At 38.8% G+C, this 12,093-nt stretch overlaps 2 long non-coding RNA genes across 2 annotated transcripts in view; both read right to left on the bottom strand.

The window, feature by feature from the left end:
* LOC120409835 overlaps nucleotides 1-12,093 on the bottom strand; it is a 137,380-nt gene that overhangs the window by 21,595 nt on the left and 103,692 nt on the right. The gene's annotated exons all lie outside the window — the stretch shown is intronic.
* On the bottom strand, nucleotides 4,403-11,965 carry LOC109145318. Its single transcript, XR_002046646.3, has 3 exons — nucleotides 11,886-11,965; nucleotides 10,876-11,000; nucleotides 4,403-4,598 (listed from the first exon to the last, which is right to left on the bottom strand). It is a non-coding gene; the product is annotated as an uncharacterized LOC109145318 (long non-coding RNA).

Genomic DNA, 12,093 nt, shown 5'->3' with positions numbered 1-12,093 from the left:
TGGGACACAGCCATCCTGGAGTCGTGTGGCCCTGTTCCACCCGCGGCCCCCCACAGCCCTGTTACATGCAGACGGTGCAGCCTGGCTACCCCCCTCCCCCCAGTGCGGCCAAAGATTCAGCTGAAACTGCCCCACTGCCGGCAAAGATCATGTGACCAACAGCGATAAGCAAAATTCCAGCTGCAAGGCCTGGGTGAGATTAACCCTTTAGTGCTGTGAAGAGCTGAAAACCTGAGGGAGGAGAAAGAGGAGATGCTTAAAGCTGAAATTCTGTTGTAAAGCTATGGTGGTGATGGACTATGATGTATCAGAGTACCCGCTGTAATTTCATGAAAGCATGGGGGTGGAGCGTTCAACTTGTACTTGCGAGCAAAAGTACCTGTGCCAAAATAAGCAAATGTTGAAGCAGCTGTGATTTGATGAGAAGTTTGAACAAGGAGAGATGGAAGTGATGAGGACTGTTGCTCCAATCGGAAGGAGAAGACCTTTGTTCCTAGAGCTATTCCCATAGACACTCCTAGAGATGAAGATGATGAGGACCTTTTTCCTCCCAGGGAAGGGGGAGGGCCTCTATTCCTAGAGATGAAGATGCTCCCAGAGATGGGTGAAGAGAACCTTTGGTTTTGAACAGCTCAACCTTAAAATGCTACCCTAGTAGCTCAAGACTGGACCCTCGAAAGCAGTTGTGGGAAAAGCTGCAAGTCGGGGGAAGGGACTTTCACACGCGAGCAGAGAACCAACCCAGGCGGCTGTCTCGCTGTGACATTGAAGGCATGAGAGAACTGTTTCTTGTGGAGATGTCTCCATAGCATGAGCAAGAGAGACTCCTATCCCTAAATGAACTGAAAAAGGTTATTATGGAAGTGGTAAACAGACTGAAAATCTCAAGGGTTGTCTTTTTTACTTTGTCAGTGGGAGAAGGGAGAAAGGGGGGGCGAGGAGAAGTGTTCTGAAGGTGCGGTATGATTTTTTTTCCTTCCTTTTAGGTCTGTTAATAAACTTCTTTATATTCTTTTAAGTTTTGTGCCTGCTTGGCTTTCTCCTAATTCTTATCTCACAGAAGGTAAATAAGTAAGTAATGAGTACTTTTGACCAAACCACTACACCTGGAAAAATACATTACCATTTTTAACTCCCCAAGAGTTATAGAATCATAGAATAATTTGGATTGGAAGGGACCTTTAAAGATCACCTAATCCAACTCCTCTACAACGAGAAAGGACAAGAAGAAGAAACAGCACAAAATCAGATCTCACCTGAAGAAAGCAAGTACAACATCATGTTTGGATTGATTGATTTCTTGCAGGGGTTTTGGTATATCTGAATTTTCAAGAGCAGATATATAAATATGTTTGAGAGTTAGTATGAGTAGAGCAGTGAGAGAAAGTCACAAGTATTAAGATGCAGGACATCATCTCTGCTGAAGAAAGAAGAGAAAAGCTTCAAGTAGGCCATAAACAGGTCCTGAGAGGTGGAGAGATATTAAAAACATATATCATAAAAAGGAAAATCCTCCCTTCTGTATGATAACATCCAGCCTCTTGAACCTGACATGAGTTCTTTCTTGAGGTCTTCAACATTTAATAATAAAAAGCCATCATCAACAATAAATGATTTCAGGATCAGAAGAGATTTCAAGAAGTGTGACAAAGTTTTAGACCTTTTGGAAAGAGATAATAATTTTAGCAATCTTTTTTAGGCCTGGACAGAGACTTTCAAACATTGAGACATGATGTTGTTTTAAATAATCTCAGGACATCTTCCAATCTTCATGCTTGAATTATATTCTTTATTTGACCATAATTGTAATACAATATGAGAACAACATTTCTAGGAATTACTGTTTGCTTAATATTGAGAAATAAAGTGGAATCAAAGAGTTCTCTAGTTATAAAGTATGGACTAGGCTGAGAGAGGTTTTTGGCTTTGTCTGGAGTTTTGTCTGAAACTGGATAACATAGTGGAGTTTGCTTGGAAGTTCAGTACTGCTAGGTGTTGTATACCTGGAAATGTTTCAATAAAAACATCTGGAATTTAATCTTCCAGAGAAACAAAGCACTGGAAGCTGCACTGAGTTGTCCAAAATCACATAGACTCTGGGAGTAAAACCAGGAGGAAAACCCAGCCCTCCTAACCCTGTCATTACATGCATCTTGCATTTTCATTCTTACCAATCAGTCACCCAGTCAGCCAAGAGTCTTCCTGGAAAGAAACAATGACAGAAGCCAGAAGAAATGCAGAGTTTGGCTCAAAATTATTTTAGCCAATAAACAGATGTAAGTAACTTACGGTTTAAAATGTATCAGTAGCTAAAGATCTGATTTATTACTTAAAGATCAAGATATTGGTGTCTTTTCAAACATAAGCAATACTCATTTTCCCTCAATTACTTTTATTTGACTTCTAGTTTGGACTGCTACACCTGTAAGATATCATGCGTAGTAAATCCCTGTTGCTGTTGCCCTCCTCTGATCTCTGCACAGCTGTGTAGTGCAAGAGAGCTCTTTGGGCAGGGAGCACTCCAACCTACTGTGGATGCTCTTGCACAAAAGAAACAGAACAGGTTTGGATAACAATCTTTTAAATTTCCTGTATACATAGAGACTGCTTTTTTAAAATTGTATATCCAGCTCAGATTGCAATTGCTGAAATTTCTGCTTTAAAAATTGTTGCTCTCGAACATTTCAGGTGGATTATTGAATCTTGCAATATAAATTGCTTTTCAGTGTGGCAATGTTTGTCTAAAGTTATCTCACTCCTCTTTTGTCATAAACAGGTTTTCTAATTCTCATAATGTTGTTTAAAGAGCTTTTCAAGCAACTTCCACAAGACATCTCTACACTGTTTTTATTAGAGAAGAAAAGGCTATGGAAGATGCTATATCTTCCATAGGTAGGTGACAGAAATATAAGAGTTACTCTTCCACTCATCCCTTACTTCATGAAATTTGTTTCAAACCCACCTGGCAGGACTAGGATGCAGGTCAGACACTCAGAAGCAGCTTTACACACTTGGGCCTTTATTCCAAATCCTAATGATTGCATATTTGCAGACAATTGGCAAAAAAACTCTTTTGTTTGTTTTGTTTGTTTGTTTTTTGTTTGTTTGTTGGGGGGTGGGTGTTGGTTTTTCTTTAATCAGTAAAAAACAATTCGCAAGGTGTTTTATTCTATTGGCATCTATTGGCAATGAAATTATTAGCCTCGTTCTGTCCTGCAGGGAGATCCAAATCAACAAACTTACTCTTTTTTTTTTTTCAGTATTTTTCCTTGATAGCAATTGTTCCTGTTCCATTTAAGGGAACGTGACCTAGAAAAGCAGCCACAGAATTTAAATATTTACTGAGGAATTTAGAGGTATTGGAGAGGTCTGAATGCTTGATTCTTGTTGACACTGAGGAGTATCTGAGAGTTAATGAAGAACAGAAATCACTGGGCCTATTTTGCATGAATATGTTTATACTAAATTGCATTGAAAATTTATAAAACCGTCACACTTTTGTTAATATCTTCCAATTATAGAAAAGCTAAAAGAAGTTATATATCCCAAAAATATAGGTTGGTTTGGGTTTGTTTATTAATTTTTTAATTGAAGTCTGTTAGACAAAACAACTTACCTGAAAATATAATGTCCTTAAAAAACAGAAATTCTCACTTTTGGATATTAAATACCTTTGGAAATCTCACCTTTAACACTGCCTTATCAGATGGTGAGGGAATAAAAGTATGCAATGTATATACAACTTTTTTAATGCATAATAAGAAATGGACCAGTGCATCATTGCAATGCAATTACATGTAGTATAGATGGGGCCTAAAATTTAGGTTTGCTTTATGAACAGACTATCACAAGTTTTGAAAAACATTCCTTTTTAAAAATCCTTTAGTAGTTTGGATTTATAACAACTACTCTCTGTGCTGCTGTGTTTTAATGTTGGGTGCCACAGAGAAAAAAATCTGGGTTAAAAAAAGCCTTTTAATAACTAAGACAAGATATTACCTCTGGTGAAGAACACCACCCTGGTCAGATCCCACAGCTGAGAGGTGACATGTGCACTGCCTACTGCACTTTAGTCAAAGAGCTACTTTTAAAAATGTATTAGCTGGTCTACTCAGACTGAATAACTTAGTGATTGTTTCCACTGAGAAACTGCTCTGTACCATGCTCAGAGGACAGGAACCTCTGGCTGGAGGCAGTAACAGGCACCTGAGGTAGGTAGGAGAACAAGAACCTCTCCATCCAGTGCTGAACATGCGCTGGTAAAGCTTTTAGTGATTTACTAGCAAGCTGGCTGGGGGGAGAAGCAAGAAATACTCTGGTTATGCTACAAAATAGGTTGACTGTCAGTGCTTTTGTGCACACAGGCATTTTTCAGTTGTGAATTCAGTCTGAAATATGGAGCTCAGTCATGGTTCCAAACAAGGTATTTTAAAACAGGTTTATTTATTCATTTTATTCTCTTCCCCGAACCGTACAAACACTTGTGTTTGAAAATCAGAGTACTTCTTTTTCCTTGTGCTTTCTCCTTCCAGCATCACATCAGTGACCTGATTTCCAGAGGAACAGCTCTCAAAGTCCACAGGAGGTACTCAGCATGTCTGAAAATCAAGCCATAAATAGACGTGAATCTCTCTTTCTTTTTTCCTCAAGGAACTGAACTGCCAAGTCTCAGCAAACAGCCAAAGAAACCCAGCTTGTTCACAAATGCTAATTTAAAGCTGCATGTGTGTTTGCACAGGCTGGATTGGGCTGAATAAATCTGAGTCACAATAAAAGGGAAATTTATTATTCTAAAAGGAATCTTTAAATTCTTGGAGGTTTGGGAAGAGAAAAAAAAGGCTGTGATTTGAGAGATCTGCATCTGTGGGATCTGTGAGTAAGCCTGGAGCGGAAGTAAAGAGGAAATCCCCCACACGACTTAATGAAATGCTATTGTGGGATAATCACTGCCAAAGAAACTCATCAGTTCAGATTTTGAGCATCTTTGTCTGTTGAAGTGCCTGAACAGAGCAAGTGAAGCATGCATTTCCTGTTTTGGGGGTTCTTTTTCCCATATTAAGATATGGATTGTTATTCTGTAGAAAACAGTATCATTTATATTGGGGAAAGCAGGGGAGAGATCTGGATTTTATTATGTAACCCTTCTCAATGGATTGTCTTTCTGTTTGTTTTGAAGATCTTGAGAACAAGCAACTGTTTCCTAGCACAAAAGAAGTTAATAGAAGAAGTCACACTGTCACGTTCCTCTCATGTCTCTTCTTAAATATTTGTTTTCTCAGATCAAATCACCGTTATGTGCAAAGTAGCTACGGAAAAATTGTAATGGAGGGAGAAAATTCCTGTTTTTAAATCCTCGCCAAATGTACAGAAAGAAAGAGAAGTCATTTGTACAGAGGAACTTTAGGATTCTTCCAAAGAGAAGGCACTGTTAAGCTAAAATTAAGACACTGTTTTTTCTCCAAGATGTCACAGGTCCAGCAAACTAGATCCCAAAACTTATTTACCTGAAATAGCAGGGTACAGATATGTTCCAGGTCAATCTAGCTGTACTCTACTTTCATTTAGTAAATGATTCATAAATTGTCCCAGATATTACATGAACCATTACATGGTTAATGTTAACAATACCTCTCCTGCATATAAATCAGTATTACTCCACTGATCACAACAGGCTAAGGCAAAATAAAGGGATACATTCTTCAGTGCAAGTAGAGGGAGTAGAAAACCCAAAGGGGTAATTGAATGGACCACTAGCAAGCTGGCTGGTAATCCTAAACTGGGAGGTGGTCCCCCTTGAAGAGGGTGATAGGGTGGTTGGAGCACTGAGCAATGATTAATGGAATCAAATTTAACAAGATCAAATGCCATAGTCTGCATGGGGGATGCAGCAACAATGGGCACAAGTATGAATTGGGAGAGCAGTGGCTGGAGATCAGCCCTGCAGACAGGGATCTGGGTGCAGGTTGGCAGCAGCTCTCCAGGAGCCAGCAGTGAGCCCAGGCAGCTCTGGGGGCAAACCCCATCCTGGGTTTCCCAGCATGACCAGCTGGGAAAAAGAGGGTTATCCCACTGTTCTCAGCCTTGGAGCCCTGAGTGCAGGGCTGAGACCCACCAACTGAAGAAGGATGTGAAGGTCCTTGAATCCATCCCAAGGAGGGCAACAAAGCCAGTGAAAGGGCTGGAAGTCATGTCCTGTGAGGAGCAGCTGTGGGCTCTGGGCTTGTCTGGTTTGGAGTAGAGGAGGCTGAGGGGTGACCAGGTGCTCTCTAACTGCTTCCTGAGGAGGGGAGGGGAAGATGGAGAGCTGAGTTGTTCCTCCTGGGGTTGAGACATCTTTAACGAGAAGGTGATCAAACACTGAAACAGGGTTCCTAGAGATGTGATTGATGCCCCAAGCCTGCCAGTGTTTAAGAGGCATTTGGACAATGTAATTAATAAGATGTTTTAACTTCTAGTCATTCCTGAAATGGCCAGGCAGTTGGACTAGATGGTCACTGTATCTTCCTTACAGCTTAAATTTTTCTAGCCTAGTCTATTCTCTAATTTCCACTCTCTAGCCTCATTTTGGCTTTGAATCCTTCCATCCTGTATCTCTCTCTTACCATTGCAAAGAGTTAACTTTGCTCCATAGGACCAGGATTTTCAGTCAACAGTCTCAGATACAAGAATATTCTCTCCCTCCCACAGTATCTGTCTTTTATCAAATGGGTGTTGGATGTACAAACTTCCAGGTACCAGAATGCCATGCTTGCCAATTCTCAGCTGTTCTCTAACTACTATTCCCTCCCCTGCCCCTGCCAAATTCTCATTTGCTTCAAGCCTTGTCTGTGCATATCTGAGTAATCAATCTCAACAAGAGATGTGGAAGGTAATTCTGCTCATTCTGATTCTTCCAAATATTCAACAGCCTGGTGGTGAAGGCCAGCCCACAGTGCTGAAGTTACACATCAACATGCCTGCATACCAAAGGTCTCCTAGTTTTAGTAGTTGTTAAGCTACCATGAAAGAAGTGGACACTGGTGTCACATCCCCTTTTACACAGTGGGGATGTTGCTATGAAGGTTATTTAACCTCAGAAGAGGGTGCAGGGGTTGCAGGGACTGAGTAGTGAGTCGTGAGTTGCAGGGACACTCAGTGGGGATATGCTCCTGGCCATTTGCTGTTGGTGACTCTTAGCAGCACCCTGTCTACACTTCCACACATTCTTCCCTGGCTTCCTGAGATAATCCTTTCTCTCTATTGACAGTCTAAAGAATATAAGCACCTGGCTGAGGTGTTGGGGATGATTGTGCTGGGATTCATCATCTATGTTTTAGGTGCTGTTGTTCTTGACCTCAAAACAAGAAGCAGAAATGTTGTTGTAACTGTTGCAACATAGAATACTATACACAGAGGAAATGTGTAATAAAAGAGAAGGCCCATATTCAATATTAAAACACTCCACACTAGTCCATTTCATAGATCTAATCCCTTTTTTAGGAATCGGTATTATGAGGAACCCTATCATTCTTTTAAACAAAAAATACATCAGTGAATAACTTTAAACATACTAAAAGCTATTCTTAAATAATCTGTAAACAAAACCAGTTCATGAGATAAATATTATGACAGTAGTCTTTTTAAAAAGCCTCATTAAGCAGTTGTACTTGGTGAGTCAATTGTTTCCTTGCTCACAAACATCACCCACTACTATGCATTGTACATGAAATCTATTTCTCTTGCAGCAACCTGACATAAAGCTCTGTATTTTTTGGTTCATGGTAAATTTTTTCACTGTTACAACTGAGGGAATATTTGGGGTTATTTAATATTTGTTTTGAAAATTTCTGACAATTTAGGTTTGAATCACCATAAAAAAAATTACAAGGAATAACTTTGTAAAACAAATTCAGTTCCTTTGAGTGAACTCAATGCAGAACATTTTGTTTCACCACAGTTTGAAACTGCTCGATATTACTAAGTTTATTATTATCAAAATTTTGTTTAAATTAAGTAAGCAAAGCACTGCAATTTTGAAATCAAATCACTTATTTTCAATACACAGGTTTTATTTTTGAGTTTTGAACCAAAACAGTTCCTAAAATCTATGTACATTTTTCCTGTGTTTTAGCAAGCTAGTCCTCCACTTTTAATGATGAAATTTTACTCACTTGATTTTAACCAAGCTTTATTTAAGCTGCAATGCAGAATCCCTTCACCACGAATAGAGGCAGATTGAAGTCAAGACAATGCTAAAGAGAAAAATATAGACAGATATGTGTACCTGATTGACTGTTTCAGTTTGTCGATCAGATTACTCAGCAACATGCCATTATTCCACATCATATATCAGAGATGTCAAAGATCGTGCTGGGTCTATTCTGGCATTCCTAAAACTGATATACTGTAAAGAGCCAGCATGGTATGGAGTTATAAATTAATACCTTTCAGGAACTACTGCTAGCAAAAATGTTCAATATTCATCAAAACTGTAAAATATTCACCTGGAATTCATTGAAGGTCACAAAACTCAACTTCTATTCCCTAAACAAGGAACCCTATTCAAGCTACACTGAAATTATAGCCAGTTTGGCATCATACAAACTGTTTTTACAAAAAAAATCAGTATCAGCTTCTTTGATCAGTTTGCACACTCAGAATTGTTTCATGGGGCTTTGTTTGGCCAACATATGAAAGGATTAGGGTGGAACATTTAAAAAGGATTGAAATGTCTGATCTATCTAGCAAACTACCATACAAAATAAATGTAAACTTAAAAGATTTTCTATAATTTTGGCTCTCAAAGAGATTGGACATTGATTGATTGAAAGTGAGTTGTAAGTTTAGGCTTCCAAAATTCTCTTTTCCTCATTTAGTAGGAATTAAACCATTAGTAGGTCTTTGGCTGTACATCTACAATTTTGACCATTGTGATGACTCCAGGGACCTGTTTATGCTCTGTATTTAAGGGCTGCTGCACATCCCTTTTGAATAAGAGTGAAAAACTGAAGATTGAAAAGTGAGCACTGTGTCCTCCAAAACAAAGAGAGGAAAACTGCAGTCCATACCACTTATTCCAATTGTCCGTGGAAGGAAGAGTGGATCTAAAACTCAAGCCCCTAAGAATAATTTTTCACTTATTGTAAATGTGTCCATCTTAGAAATTATGTGGAGCTTTAGCAACTCAGAAGACACTTGTGTTAGAAAGACACGGAAGAAACAAGGAGAATTCCTCTTGTTTTTAAGCAATGTTGATAAGCCTTTGTCATTATCTTTTGGCTTCCTACGGAAAGAACAGATCCAGGTATGATGCTACAGAAGCAATTTGTGTTGTGATGAGAGAGAGTGATGACAGAGACTGGTTTGAGTAAGAACACACAGAAACTATTCATACAAAGAATGCAATTCCAACCAGGAATTTCTTGTAGAGAGAAAAATTGGGTCCAAAGAAGCCTTTGTAGAGTCACCTTAAGAGAAACTGGTATTGAACAAATTCAGAAAAAAAATAGTGGATACTTTTGGACAGTACTAGTGCTGAAAAAATATAGTACCTTAACCACGAAGCAATGATTTCTTCCTGACTCAAAGTTTTCAAATAAAGGGCTCCCCTTCTGAAATACCTGCTTTTATGTAGGGAGATGTAAAGGAAATTAAACAGTACAAAGAAATCAGATTACTAGATCAATAGTCTTATCTCCTGATAGACTTGTAGAGGAGTCAGTGGCCAGATTTTTGATAACATTACATGGGGAATGTATTTTTTGTGTTATTTGATTTAAAACTAGATATCTAGAGTTTCACCAGCTATGAACCTCTTTAATGCATAGCTTTTATAAACCTTTTCTCCAGGAAGTATACTTCTGGATCTCAGTAGAGGCCTTGTAGGAATCCTGTGCTGTGGACTATTTCTTTGCTTGACTGAACTCAGGAAAGGGCCACTGTGGATCTATAGAGTACTACGTGGGAAACCAAGAACATGGTTTGAAAAACCCTAAATGGCATTTTCGTGATCTTATTGTTATCACACTTGCAGAGTAGATAAACAGTTTGATCTGATAACTGGGTTTGAATTTGCAGTAACACCATGCAAACTTCTCCTGTGTATGTAGCACTAAATATTAAAGAAAAAAAGACATAACAATAGATCAAATTTTGGTGTTCTACGGTTCCAAGTAAGACTTGTTTTCACTTGCATTTTAAAAAAGTTTTTCAGTTCTTTTGATACCAAACCTCAAAGCAAGAGACTGGTGCACTAATCTGCTGGGATCCATGTGCTTTTTTATTTGTAAATGTCACCATTCATTTCTTTAAAAGTCCCACAAACAGCTACAAGACATCAGGATCAACAGTGGCCTGTGTGGGACCTTTCAGTGCTCAGGTAGAATGTAGAAAGTCAATGCTTATACTTATAAGCACTCAGAATAATGAGTGCTAGAAATACTTGAACCAAAGGAGTTTGCAGTGACTTAATTATAATTTAAATGCATTGTTGATATTAATAACTTGAAGTTTAAATTAGAAATCTTCATTTACTCTTTCTGGGGGAACAAAAAAATTAAGATTTAAGCATATATCAATATTGGGTAAAAATCTGTAGTTCTTAATCTGCACAGATTTTCTTAGTTCTTGTAATCCTGGTCTTCCAATTCCTGTAGCCATGAATCCCTGTAGCCACAAAACCTCATGGAAAGGAAGGGCCTGAGCTTTTGTGAATTCCATTTTTTACTCTTAGCCAATCAATCATTTCCGTGTCCAGCTTTGACACAGTAGGGGCTGAAAACATGTGGTTTATACTTATCAAAATTACCCCCAATCCTTTCTTTATAATCTTCTTTTGCCATACCTATGGTTCTGGGTGCAATGCAGCTCACATCAGAAAATTATACAATTACTCACTTGACCTAGAAGCTGGGAGGTTGCAGAGACTTGGTGTATTTGCCCTTTTCTTACTTTCTTCAATAGTTCCTTGCATGGACATTGCTACCAGGAGGTCACTGCGCTAGATGGACACTGGGTATGACCTAGAGCGGATGCAGAATCATAGAATAATTTAGCTTGTAAAAGACCTCTAAGAACATTAGTAACCCCCGAAACTGAATTACACACAATCCTGTAAAGAGCTGTGAGCCAATTCATTTCACATTTGAGGGAAGAGAGGTGTGAATCGCAAAATTCTGAATATGCCAGGGTCATTCTTTGCAAAGTTATAAGAGTGGAATAAGTCACACAGATAGAGAGAATGCAAAACACAGCAATTTAGAAACTCTTGTGGTCATGAAAGACCACCATTGTATTTGTGCATGACCTACAAGCTCCAGGGGCCATGTGTGAAGCGAAACACGCAAGATGTTACTTTAAAAAGAATATTTACTGCAGGTTTGGCAGCTCCTGCTGAATGCTAGAATATGTGGCCTCCTGATAATTCGTAGTACAATTTTTCAAAGAAAGCAGGAAATGGAGGCTTACTGCAGAAAAAAAAAGGAAAAAGAAAGAAAAACTGACTCTTACTTGAAAGCAGTCTCTATATGTAATGTTCCAGAAAACCTTAACTGAACCACTTACTTTAATCATATTTGTTGTTAATTTAATTATGATGTAGAGTCTTTTGAAAGAAAGAAACATGGAAATAAATACAGGGCTGGAAGACAAAACCTCTGTGCTCTCATTCTAACTCATTCTTCATGTAAGCCTAGTTTTACAATGATGCTGAGGAAGTAATTTAAGAATTCCTACTTCCCTGTCTGTAAACTGGGCATAAAAATATTTTCCTTTTCTACTCACAGTGGTGCTTTGAGGCTTCAGGATCTCCTTAGAAAAACTTTACTGGTGCTAGTGTGATTCCATGGGAAGAAATTGTTCAAGTGTAGAGCAGAAGCATTAAGAAATTTAAATGTATGGTTGGTTACCTGTGTTGGAAGTCAGAAGCCATGGAAAACAGGCCCTGCACTCCAGTGCTGGTGAGAGCAGGACAAGCTGCTAAACAGAAAAATAGGTGGAAACTTTAGCAGTCCCCACCCTCCCCACACCCTGCCCTTCCTGGAATGAACTTGTCTTGCACTGTCCAGCCCAGAAATATAAGGAAATAAAAGGCAGCTTTGGGGTCTTCACATTCAG

Source organism: Corvus cornix, chromosome 2 (genome assembly GCF_000738735.6).
Source record: "Corvus cornix cornix isolate S_Up_H32 chromosome 2, ASM73873v5, whole genome shotgun sequence".
Taxonomy (NCBI): Eukaryota; Metazoa; Chordata; class Aves; order Passeriformes; family Corvidae; genus Corvus; species Corvus cornix.
Note: the sequence above shows the minus strand (reverse complement) of the source record. Positions and strands in the feature narration are given on the sequence as shown.